At 45.5% G+C, this 13,246-nt stretch overlaps 1 long non-coding RNA gene across 2 annotated transcripts; it reads left to right on the top strand.

Annotated features, from left to right (window-relative positions):
- Positions 1–66: 66 nt before the first annotated feature.
- LOC132490898 (uncharacterized) lies at positions 67–3,615 on the top strand. Of its 2 annotated transcripts, none has more exons than XR_009532620.1 (3): positions 67–279; positions 1,843–1,963; positions 2,086–3,615. It is a non-coding gene; the product is annotated as an uncharacterized LOC132490898 (long non-coding RNA). The 2 variants fall into 2 exon arrangements; XR_009532621.1 differs by having other exon boundaries at positions 67–1,963; positions 2,086–2,886; positions 3,472–3,615.
- Positions 3,616–13,246: the final 9,631 nt, after the last annotated feature.

Genomic DNA, 13,246 nt, shown 5'->3' with positions numbered 1-13,246 from the left:
CTTTGGCATCGGGGTCAGGAGAGGTGGGTGGGGCCTCCGCGCGGGCCTAGTCGGGGAGGACCTGGCTAGTGTCCTTGGGTGGGGCCGCCCACGGGGCGATGGCACCCCATCCCAACCCCTCACGCAACGGGGCCATGAGAGCCGGGCGCCAGGCCGCGGGGCCCGCGTGACTCTGGGGGGAGCAGCACCCGTGTAGAGGAGGGGTCAGGAGTCTCCCTAGGGGCTCAGCCCCTGCCTGATGTCACACTCAGCTCCATGGGAACCCGACAGCTGCTGGCGGTAAGTGTCCACTGCCCCGCTGTCACCAGAAGGAGCCCGGCCTGAGGGGTGATTCCCTCAGCGGTGTGACCTTGAGCCAGTCACCTTCACCTCAGTGTCCTCAGCCGCAAATTGGGCTTGTAACAGGGTCGCACCCACCCGAGGCCTCACCCCCTCACCTCACACACTTCTCCATTTGGGGCCAAGGCAGCTCGAGCCCCCGGACGTGGCCGTGGAGGGGAGGCTGAGGGCTGGCAGGAAAGGGCAGCTTTAGGGGAGCAAGCCTGGTCAGGGAGGGGGCGCCAGGGCTCCAGGAGCCTCTGCAGGACCCCCGCAGCCCCCACCAGGCTCAGGCTCCCTCCTGGGGACCCCGGATCTGCACCCAGGTCGGGGGGCCGAGGCATGCGTCTGGGGGCTCCCCCCACTCGCAGGCCTCCCCACCCCGCCTGGAGGTGGTCACCCCAGAGACCTCTTCCTGAAGGACAGTGAGAAATCAGAAACTTCCCCTTTAAGAGGACCGCGCCTTTAATCCGTGAATCACCTCTCTAACTGGAGTCCCTGGCTAGGACCCGGCCTCAAGCGCCTCGGCCAGATAAGGACAAGAATCCGCCTTCATTCTTTTAAAACTACTGTAAGGGAAACCTCCAACCCAGCATGCCCACGTCCCTTCCAAGTTTGTAAAGGAAATGTTCTAGAACATCATGTGAAGTCCCGCAAACGAGCGCAAAGCCAGTTCCCCCGTTCCTGTCGGTGGGTCAGGATCCCACTCTTTCCCAGGCCCTGTGGCTCCCTTCTCTGCACAGTTGGAGCTACAGGGCACCGGGTTGGCCGGGGGTACAGAACCTCCTCAGGGGGCCGGCCGCCCCCCCATGTGTCCTGACCCACGCTGCCAGGGGCAGCACCCGGCCTCTCTCCTGGCTGCTCCTCCCAGGAAGCCTGGTCCTTGCAGTGGGATCCCAGGGGCGCTCAGAGGCCCCCTGCCAGCCCCACCTGGAAGCTGCCCGGGATCCGGCGGCAGGCACGGGGCGGACAGCGCACACGCAGCCCATCTCCGGGATCCCTTTATTCTGACCCAGCCCTGCAATCCATCCAAGCGTGGGTTCAGAGGCCGGGATGTTTGTGAAATCGACCTCGGGGCTGCGGCCTCCAGGGGTCCTGCCCGGACGGCAGAAGGGCTTCGGCCTCGCCTGCCTTGGTTTGTGTTTTGTGACTCTTTTTTTGTCGTCCTTTCACTTTCAAACTCCAGACACGCTGTCCTGGTGTGCGTTCTGAACGTGGCCTTCAGGGGCGTTTGACCCTGTCTGATGGTCTTTGTTTTTCATGGAAGAATCGATCACCTTCACATTTATTGCTACAGCCAGTATTTGGTCTTTAGGATGCGTTTTTGATGCTAAGAATGTGCAGGAAGGAACACTTTTCCATCCATGATTTTTGAGGGCCGGCAGGAGGCTGTAGGTCCGAGGGCTGCTGGCCACGCAGCTCACTGATCGAGACCCGCGGGCCAGCCCTGCCCTGGGCACCTCCGCTCGCCATCCCGACTGCTGGCCTGGCAGCTGCGGTCTGAAGGAAGTGATGTCTTCCCAGGTCAGGATTTTAAGTTCAGCTGCTCCCCTGTCTTTTGGCTGCGGGGGTGACAACACTTATGGTCCCCGGAGACTGAGAGGCCCTCCTCCAGTGAAGTCTGGATGGCCGCTTGGGGAGCAAGGTGAGCCGGGACGAGCCACTGCCCGCGGTCAGGAGGGGCCGTGTGGCGAGGGGCGGCGGGGGGTGGCGCGCCCACGCTAGAGCCCCTGCAGGACCCTGGAATCCCTCACTCTTCCCTCACAGCCCGCCACACCACCCTGAGCCCTGTGCCCACCAAAGACTCGGGGAGAATGTTCTCCTGTGCACAGGAGAAAGGACGGCAAGCCAAGGCCCCTCCACGCCACGGACTCCACGCGTGACACCACAGAGCACGTGTGAGCTCCAAACACATCGTGCCGAGTGAAAGACGCCAAACTCACACGTGCTGTGTGGTTCCGTCTGCGGAAGCTCGAGGGTGGGAAAGCTGATCGGCGGCGGGAAGGGCACAGGGAACTTTCCGGATAATGGAAGCGTTGTCTGTCTTGATGGCGTGTGGGTCACGTGGGTGTGTGTTTGTCACAGTTCTTAGAATTGTGCACATTCAGATGCTTTAGATTAAAAGAGAGAAGCTGGAATTTCTGCCACCGGCTCCCCGTCTGCACCATCTCTGGGGGCTCTGGACCGTCCTCCCCCTCCCTGTGGCTGTGTGTCTGCTCCCCAGCACACGTCCACCCCCTGGGGTGGGGAGCTGGGAGCCTCCCTCCCTTTGCAGCCTCATGGTCCTTCTCACAGCCAGAACGGGGCATTTTTAAAATTCATACTGACCCCTCCCCTGAGTGTGAATCGGCTGGGACACCACCCCTGGGACTCTGCAGGGTAACTAAGGTCCCAAGGCAGTTGACTTCAGGTTAATCAAATGGAAGATTCTCCTGGGTGGGTCAGACCTAAAAGACATCAGAGAGATTTCTCCTGCTGGCCTTCTAGGAACTGCCCATGGAAGGCGGCCAGGCACAAGAGGGGACCCCAGCCCCACAACAGCCAGGATCTGAACCCCACCAAGAACCAGTGAGTCTGGAAGAGGGCCCCCAGCGTCGGACTGCACAGGTCAACAGGCTGTTTCCGGCCTGCGAGCCCTGGGAGAGACCAGCTGGGCTGTGTCCAGACCACTAACCACAGGGCCCAGGAGAAGGTCCATTTGGTTCCTTCAAAACTACTGAGCTGGTGGTGCTTTGTTACGCGGCTGCGTTAGTTAGGAGGCCGTACACCCGGTCTCCACCTCTTACCCCCGGTCCTTCTAAACTCTTGTCATAATTTAAGAGACGCCCCCCTCACCCCACTCCTCCCTCCCGGAATCAGGCCCATCGGCAACAGTGGTGCAGGAGGAGGGGACACCTCCTTCCCCCCATCCTCCTTCTGTGGGTCTCCTGTCAGGGCACCTGAGACCACCTGCCCCCCTGGGTGCAGCCTGGCTGCTGGTGTTTGCCAAGGGGCAGCCGGCACCGGCACAGCTGTCCCATCTTCTGTGCCCTCCTGCCGGTTTCCACCGCCCTCTACAGTTTGGATCCTCTCCAATTGGGGGGTCATCCTGGGTCATCTGGGTGGGCCTGGTGTCATCACAAGGGTCACAGAGTTTGTGGTGATTTGTTGCAGCGCCCGCAGGACACACACTTTCTCCTTGAAACTCAGCCTCTCTTTTAGCCTCGACCTCACGGCCCCATCAAATGCTCTGAACTTTCTTCTCCAGTTGAGCCTGAGAGAATCTCCTGGATGGTGCAAAACGGCACCAGGGTCAACGAATGATAAATTGATATGTTTGTAAAAATAAAGTTTATAACTTGATTTTACTCTTCAAATCCTGACCGTGGGTTACATCACTTTGGCTTCTAACTTCTTTGGATTCTTCAGAAAACAGCTCTGCCAAAGAGCTCGAGGGCCCTCAGCCCCACAGATGGACTGAGAGGGAGCTCCAAGCCCCCACCCGCCCCCAGAGAGATCCCACTTCCCGGGTGAATCACCTCACTGACTCGGGCTTCATGGGGTCCCAGACCCATCTGCATAGTTTACTTTTCCCTTGGAGAGAAGGAGCTGCCAGTTACATGTTGATCCGCCAGGGATCTTACGATCTGCGTCTGAGAAAGCCTGGAACAGGAGTGACAGAGTGGACAGGCCTGAAGGGCAGGCCACCTCTGCCCGGCCAGGCTCCGGGCTGACACCGCAGGCTTCCAGGCTGCCCCCCAGCTGGAACCCCACCCCCCTTCCCGGGACCCCACCAGTGGGCCTCTCTGGCCCAGAGGAGCAGCTGGGCCGTCCCCGAGGCGTCCGTCCTGGTTTCCAGAGAAGCTGTTGGCTGAACACAAGACCATCTGGTTTAATGTAGGAGGTGAGCTCAAACTTGGCCAGCAAAGTAGAATGGATCCTTGTGAGAAAAGGCCCTCAATAGCTTTTTAGTTATTTGAGAAAATGCTTTTTCGGGATAAGCAAGATGCTAAAAATAAGGGGTCAAGAGACTATCAACCACCCGAGACCCAGGCCCTCACTCCCAGCACTCACGTCTCACTTCTCAAGGACCAGCTTAAATGCCAGCATCACGCCCCCCAACCCCCGCCGTGCCTGTGTCTTGTCTAAAGCAGATCCTCCTTGTCCTTTTTTATTTTTTTATTATTATTATTTTTTTTTTTGCGGTACGCAGGCCTCTCACTGTTGTGGCCTCTCCCGTTGCGGAGCACAGGCTCCGGATGCGCAGGCTCAGTGGCCATGGCTCACGGGCCCAGCCACTCCGGGGCATGTGGGATCTCCCCGGACCGGGACTCGAACCCATGTCCCCTGCATCGGCAGGCAGACTCTCAACCACTGCGCCACCAGGGAAGCCCTCCTTGTCCTTTTTTTAAACTGATGACAAGTTGAAATGACAGTGGAGTGATCCCAGTTCAGGCAAGCAAAAATGGAGTCAGGTGGCCACAAGGATCTGGTCTCAGACATGTCCCTGCCCCACCGAGAACTTGAGCTTTCTCTGAGCTGCACCAGACCCAAGGCACCCCCAGCCGTACTCAGAACTGCAGCTGCCAGCTGCAAACTTGAGGCCTCAAGGTCTCCCCTTGTGACTACGCAACCATTTCAGACTCCAACCAAGCCTCACTAAACAAGCACCCTTATGTCTTGCCAGCTCCAATTATAATTCTTTATTTAAAAAACTTGTGTAGGGGGCCTCCCTGGTGGCGCAGTGGTTGAGAGTCCGCCTGCCGATGCAGGGGATACGGGTTCGTGCCCCGGTCCGGGAGGATCCCATATGCCGCGGAGCGGCTGGGCCCGTGAGCCATGGCCGCTGGGCCTGCGCATCCGGAGCCTGTGCTCCGCAACGGGAGAGGCCACAACAGTGAGAGGCCCGCATACCGCAAAAAGAAAAAAAAAAAAAAAAAAAAAAAACTTGTGTAACACTGTGACCTTGCAGTTTTTGTCTTTACAGGCCTCCTCCGCCATTTTGTCTGTAATTCAGTGCAGCACAGTTCAGTTGCTTCTTGAACCTGTGTCCCAGGCTGCAGTCCTCACAAACCCCAAATAACTTTCTGTTTATTTCCATCAGGTCTCCCTTTCGGAAATTTTGTTTAACAAAATCATTGTGTTTTTCACGGATGAAACATTTCAAATGCAGAAGATCAGCGAGGACAGTGCCACGGCGAGGACTGTGCCCCCCTGTACCCACTTTCTATGTTAACCTGTTACCACCTGCCAGACTTGTTTTAATAACCTTACAGTTGAAATATTTTAGAGTAAATTACAGACTTGATGACGTTTCATGCATAAGTACTTCAATATTCACCTCTAAAAAAATAAGAATTGCTTTCTGCATGACATAATACCATTACTGAATCATGTTCAAAATAGAACACCAAGCTAAAAATAGCTTCTAAACATCATCATGTGCCCAGGCCATATTTAAATTTCCACAATTGTCTGAAGTTGTCTTTGACAAGATGTTTGCCCCCTAAGCTCTGAACAGAGTCTAAGGCTTCTTTCCAGTCCTTTCTGTCCTGTGTCACACTGAGAATGGGTGCTAAAGCTACAGTGTTCTAAAATTACTTGAAATGATTTTTTTCCTTCATGAGATTATATTATTAATAAGATATGCAGTTAGGTTTACTTTTTCTCAGCTTGTTCTCAGTATCAGGAAATTTTCCTTTGTAATTTAATTGCTTGAATATATGAAATACTGACCTGGTTCAAAAGTCAAAGTGTACCCTGGAGAGGCCATGCTCCCAGCCTGTGCCTCCACCCCACTCCCTGTGGGCTCCTATTTTGATTAGTTTATAGTTAGTTCTTTCCGAGTTTCGTCTTGTGACACCATTTCCATACAAAAGAGAGTGCACTGAATTCACAGATCTCCACTCTAGTTTTCACTTAACAACACAGGCTGGAGATTATTTCCTGTCATTCTCCATCCCCTGCAGCAATTGGGTTTTCCGTCTTGTAGACCTGCCGCAGCTCCAAGCAGCATCTCACAGACATCTGAATGCTTTCCAATCCCACAGCTGCCCCCCCCCCACGTTTGTCATCTCCTGCTCTTGCATGTGTGTGCATCCCTAGGACAGACCAAGGGAAGCACACCGGTCACTTTGTCAGATCTGGCCAATTGCCTCCATAAGCTGTGTTGTTTTGCATGTTCACTACCCCTCACCCCACAGCCTCGCCAGTAAAATTAACTGTCACACCTCTGGGGTTTTGTCAACCTGATGGCTGAGAACCGGTACTTCAGAAAACAGATTTGCTTTTCTCTCACTACAAATGACGCTGAGCATTTATTTATGTGTTGAGGTCCTTTGACACCCATTTTTTTTCTGAGGAAAAGAGTATTCCTGGCTCTTGCCCCCTAGTCCATTGCTCTTGGTTTTTTCCTTCCCCATTTCTGGAAACTCTCTTCATATTAAGTAGATTAGCCCTTAGAGACAACTGGCAAGTGCTTGTTCTCAACTTGTCGCTGGTCTTTTGCCTTTGTTTTTTTGTTGTTGTTGTTTTGTGGTGTGTGTGTGTGTGTGTGTGTTCTGGAATGTTTTGTATGTAAAATAATTGAATTTATTGATCATGTCCTCTGTTGATACTGAATTTAGAACAATATTTAGAAAGGATTTTTCCATACCCAAGTTATAAAGCAATTCACATGTTTTCTTCCAGAGCCTCTATGGTTTCATGTTTTATATTTATATCTCTGATCCACTTGGAGCTTATTCTATAGTGTATAGGGTGACAAGGATCCAAATGGCTATCCAAATTACCCAATACCTTTTATTAAAAAGGCTATCTTTTCCCCAACCTGAGGTGCTGCCTTTATCGTACTTAAACTCCACATATGTATGTGGGTCTACTTTTGGATCTTCTAGTCTGTCCCACTAATCAGTCCATTTATGTACCAGTCCCACACTTTCAATTATGGACACTTTACAGTATTTTAAACATCTGTAGGGAAAGCCCCATTCCTCCCTCCATTGCTAATCGTTTCCAGCATTTTCCTGACTCTTTTTGTTTATTTTTTCATAGGGGCTTTAGAGTCAACTTTTCTAGGCCTGGAGGAGAGGAAGAACCCTTTGGTATTTTTAGTTATAAATTAACTTAAGACAACTTGACTTCTTCATGATAACGAGTGCTCTTGCTCAAAGACATGCCCTGTATTTTCATCTTTGTCTACTTCAGGGCGTTTCAAAGTAAAGCTTACTTCACGTAAGTTTTGCATATTTATTGTTAATTCCTGACTATCTGTTTTTACTATTGTTTGGTCATTGTTTCTATGAGGACAACTGATTTCTCTATGTTAATGTTATACCCTGCTACGTTAGTGAATTCTCTTATTGTTTTAGTAGTTTCTCAGCCTTGATTTTACTAGAACTACAATCTGCACTGGAGAACGGAGTTCATTTTACTTCTTCCTTTCCAATTCCTATGCGTGTGTGTGTGTGTGTGTGTTTATGTGTGTGTGTGCAACTGCATTTGATGATGCTTCCAATAGGATTAAGTAGTAGGGGTGTGGTAGTGGTTGGTCACGTTCCTGACTTTGGTGGGAATGCCTCAGCGCACCCCATTAAGATACTGGCTTTTTTCTATTTGACCATAAAAGATTATGAAATAAATCTTCTTTTGCATATATGAAGATGGTCATGTAATCTTCTATCAATACTTAACTCCCTTTGAAACGTGGTGCTTCAAGGATGGACAGTGGAGAGGAGCAGTTAGTTAATAAAAGGTAATTATTCTATGTGAATTTGTCTGCTTAGACATGCTGTAATTACTTCCTCAGTGTTGGTAAGTCATAGAAAATTATCTTTTCATCCAGGTTTTCAAGTGCTTTTGCCTAGAGTTATAAGTAATCTCTTAAGATTTAATTTTCTCCGTCTTGATGGTCATTCCTCCTCTTTTTAGAGTTTTTGTTATGTGTATTTATGGCTTTACTTTTTTCTCTGGATTAGGTTAGCTAGTGATTTATCTATTTTGTTGGTAATTTTCAGAGAACTGGGTTTTTATTTGTTAATTCTACTGTTTTTCTGTTTTCCAACTCAATTTCTGACTTTGCCTTATTAATGCCTACTTTCAGTTTACTCAGTAGTTCTTAATTTAGATTTTTGAGTTGAACACAATTCATTTATTTTTCTTTCTTTTGTTTTTCTTGTTATAAATATAAAGCTATAAGTTTGTCTCTGAGCACTGCCTGAGCTACACTCCCTAGATTCCGATATGTTTCCATTATCACCATTTCCTAGCATTTCTGAAATTGGTTTGCATTTACCCTTTGACTCTTGACACAAGAGTTTTTAAACAAAGTTTTAAAATGTACAGGAAGATGAACACTTAATATTTCTGTTTTGATTTCTAGGTTTATCATGTTGTTTACACTACTTCTATCTGGAACTGAGATTTTTATTGTTGCCTAATTTATGGTCCATTTCCATGACTATCCTATGTGCCCTGGAAAAGACAATGTAGTTTCTTCCTGGTCAGAGCACAGATTTCAATACTTTCCATAAAGCTCGCCATGCCGTGCAGTCAGTACTTCTACGTGCTTCCTCACTTTTGTCCCCTTGATCTGTCTTGGACTACAGAGGAGTATTAAATCTCCTAATAGCAGGATTTCTTTCTGTTTCTCCTATTATCTCCTGCAGTTTCTGCTTTGTGACAATTGTTGCTGTCATTTGCAGCATAAATAGCATAGCTATAAGGCAGTCATCTTGAAGAGTGGACCACACTCTGATGTCCTCTTGTTCTCATTTAATGCTTCTTGGCCCCAAATCTATCCTGTACAAATCAAAATCATGACCCCTGTATTCTTTCACTTAAATCGCCTTTTTTGAAACTATTAACACACAGTAAATTGAGCCCATCTTAAGTGTAAAGTTAGATAAGTTTTAACAAGTGAGTACTTCTGCATGGCACCCACCACAATCAAGAACATCTGAAACACCCCCAATCCAAGGCAGCCGTTGACACCCCAGGTAGCCACTAATTTTTTTCTGACACTGTAAATTAGACTTGTCTTTTTACAGGTATATATTGTGGAATAGTACAGTACGTACTCTTTTGGGTCTGGCTTCTTTCACTCCACATCAGAGTGCTTTTGAGGTCCATCCATGTTTTCACATGTGTCAGGAGTCTGTTCCTTTCTATTGCTGAGCATAGTCAGTTTCCACTCTATGGTGTTCTGATTACCCTTGACACACGGATGGTAATTGTCTCCAGGTTTGGACTCATGAATGAAACTGCTATAAACTTTTCTGTTCAAGTCTTGGTTTAGACCAGTATTTTCATTTTCCTTGGATAAATACCTAAGAGAAGACTTGCTGGGTTGTATGGGAAGTATCTGTTTAACTTTTTAATTAACCATTCTCCAAAGTGTTTGTACCGTTTCACATTTCCATCAGAAATGTATGTGTCACCGCTGCTGCATCTTTGCCAACACTTAATATTGTCAGCCTTATTAACTTTAGCCATTTCTGTGGGAGTGTAGTGGTATCTCGTTGTGATTTTCATTTCCTTTTGCCTGATGACTAATGAAGCTGAATACTTTTCATGTACTTACTGACTAGTCACTGCATTGTGAAGTGCCTGTGGTGATCTTTTGCCCAATTTTATTGGGTTGTACAGGTTTGTAGTTCTGTTTATGTAGTTGTGCATGAGTTCTTTTAATCGTCTGAATACAAGTCCTTTGTTAGACATACTTTGCAAATATTTTCTTCCACTCCATGACTTGTCTCCTCATCATTTTCTCAATACCGTCTTTTTATAAGCAGAAAATTTCAATTTTTATAACATCTGATACCCAATTTTATCTTATAGTTATTGCTTTCTGTGTCCTAAAAAAATCTTTGCCTAACCCCAAGTCATGAGGATAATCTCTTCTATCATTTACAGTTTCAGCATTTACACTTAGGCCTCTGATCCACCTCAAATTATTCTTTGTGTGTTTGATGTGTGTGTGTCTGTGTAGAGGGTCTGTGAAAGGAGAGCCACAGATGGGGCAGGTTGTCAATCCACAAATCTGCATATCAACTCCAAATCTTTTGCTGACCACTGAACTTCATGTGTTCAGGGGAGAGTGCAAAAGACCCAAAGAAAAGCAGAAGCTAAAAAGGGAAAGAAAGCAAAGATTTAAGGTGGTGGGGAATGAAAACTCTTTTCAACTCATGGTGCAGGGAAAACCAAACATCCATATATTAAAAAAAAAAAAACCCTCAAATGTATACACATCATGGACTTCCTGTGATGATACAGCAAAAAGGACCCAACATCACTTCTGTGATACTTCTGCCCAAAACATAATGATATAAATACATAACCAGAATCTAATCAAAGGGAAACATCTAACTACCCCAAGTTGAGGAACGTTCTACAGAATAACTGGCCTATATTATTCAAAGATGTCGCAGTCATAAAACACTGGGGAGGGCTAAGGAACTGCTTCATATTAAAACAGACTAAAGATATGACAACTAAACGCAACATGTGATCTGGGATTGGATCGTGTGCCAGGAAAAAAAAAAACTATAAAGGATATTATTGGGATAATCATCAAAGTTTGCATATGGTCTGTGGATTAGATGACGGCATTGTTGTCAATATTAAATGTCCTTATTGTGGTCATTGCACTCTGAGTATGTAAGAGGTTGTTTTGTTCTTAGGAAACACACACTGAAGTATTTAAGGATAAAAATAATACCATCTATACTCAGTAATGAAGTTAACTTTTGTTTAGAAGTTTTAATAAGCAACTTTTGCAAATGTACTAATGGCCACACAATTCAAATGTTTTCAACAAAGTTTCCATCTGGAATAAATTTACTAATACCACTTAATCATGCAAGGAAAAGAGGGCATGTAAAGGAAAACCCCAACAAACAAGTAACTAACATATTTTAGTGTGTATTTCTGTAGCAGTTCAATTTCTATTGTTTTCTGAATATCCAGAGTAACCCAAAATGTTCCAAATGAGAGAGGTGACCACAGAGCCAGCCTCACACAAGCTAAGAACTACATTTCTCTTGGGGAAAAAAAGGTAGATGGTGCTAAACTGTCCCCCAAAATGTTTGCAAAAATGGAGTCCTACTGACAGTACACAGCCATGACCATTTCTCCACACATTCATCAGCTATGAACATTTGTATATAAGTCTTTGTGTGGACATACACTTTCATTTCTTTTGGGTAAATTCCTAGGAGTAGAATGACTGGTTCATATAATAGACATGGTTAACTTTTTAAGAAACAGACACACTGTTTCCAAAGCGGTTGTAACATTTACACTCCCACCAGCAGTGTATGAGTTCCAGTTGCTTCACATCCTCGTCAACATTTGTTATGATCAATCTTTTAAATCATAGTCTTTCTAATGTGTAGTGGTATCTCATTCTGGTATTTCTCTAACGACTAATGATGCTGAGGATTTTTCATATGCTTATTTGTTATACATGTATCTTCTTTGGTGAAGTGTCTCTTCAAATCATTTGCCTATTTTTTAAACTGAGTTGTTAGTTTTCTTATTATTGAGTTTTGAGGGTTCTTTATATAAGCTGGATAAAAAAACCTTTATCAGATATATGATTTGCAATTATTTTGTCCCAGTTTGTATGCGGCTTGTCTTTTCATTCTCATAGCAATGTCTTTCAAAGAGCCGACATTTTAATTTTGATGAAGTCCATTTAATCTTTTAAAAAATGGATCATGATTTTGGTATCATATGTAAAAACTCTGCTCAACCCAATATTTTTAAAATAAGTTTTATAGTTTATGTTTTAAATAATCTGTTTTGAGTTAATATTTGTATATGGTGCAAGATATGGATCAAGGCTCATTTTATTTGGCATGTGGGTATCCAATTGTTCCAGTACCATTTGTTGAAAAGACTATCCTTTCTTCACTGAATTACATTTGCACTTTTGTAAAAGTTTCGTGAATATTTGTATAGGTCTATTTCTGGACTCTATTCTGTTCCATGATCTATTTGTCTGTTTCACATCAGTACTACACAGTCCCAATTACTATGGCTTTGTAAGTCTTGAAATCAGAGTTAGTCCTCCAGTCTTCTTTTTCAAAGCTGTTTTGGTTATTCTAGATCCTTTGCATTCTCACCTGAATTTTAAAATCAGCTTGTCAGTATCTACAAAATAGCTGTTGAAATTTTGTTTGAATCAATAGATTAATTTGGAGATAATTAACATCTTAACAATACCATGAATATAGTATACCTCTCCATTCATTGTTTTTTTAAATCAAGAAGTTGAATTTTATCAAATGTTTTTTTCTGCATCTTTTGAGATGATCATTTTTTTCTTTTTCAGTTTGTTTCTGTGATGAATTACATTAATTGATTTTCAAAATTAACCTCATAATGCTTCATGTATTTAAATTTTTAAAAACATTTTAGTTTGAGATAATTGTAGATTCACATGCAGTTGTAAGAAACAATACACAAAGATACTGTGTACCGTTTACCCAGTTTTCCCCAATGGTTACATCTTGCAAACTATAGTACAATGACGCAGCCAGGATATTGACATTGACAGAGTCATAATACAAAACAGATCCATAGACACAAGAATTTCCCCTATGTCCCTTTTATAATCATAGCCACCTCCCTCCAACATCCAGCCCATCCTTAACTACTGGCAGTCGCTAATGTGGTCTTCATTTCTTTAATTTTGTAACTGCAAAGATGTTATACAAATGGAATCATAGAGTATGAGATCTTTTGGGTGTTTGTTTGGTTTGGTTTGGTTTTGGTTTGAGGGATTTTTTTTAATTAATGGGGTTTTTTTCCCTTTCAGTTTTACTGAGACATGATTGACATACAGCATTGTATAAGTTTAGGGTGTACAGCATAATGATTTGACTTACATACATCATGAAGTGATTATCACAAGTCTAGTGAACACCCATCTCATATAGATACCAAA

The sequence above is a fragment of the Mesoplodon densirostris genome, chromosome 5 (genome assembly GCF_025265405.1).
Source record: "Mesoplodon densirostris isolate mMesDen1 chromosome 5, mMesDen1 primary haplotype, whole genome shotgun sequence".
NCBI classification, from domain to species: domain Eukaryota; kingdom Metazoa; phylum Chordata; class Mammalia; order Artiodactyla; family Ziphiidae; genus Mesoplodon; species Mesoplodon densirostris.
This window is presented reverse-complemented; position numbering and strand designations above follow the sequence as displayed.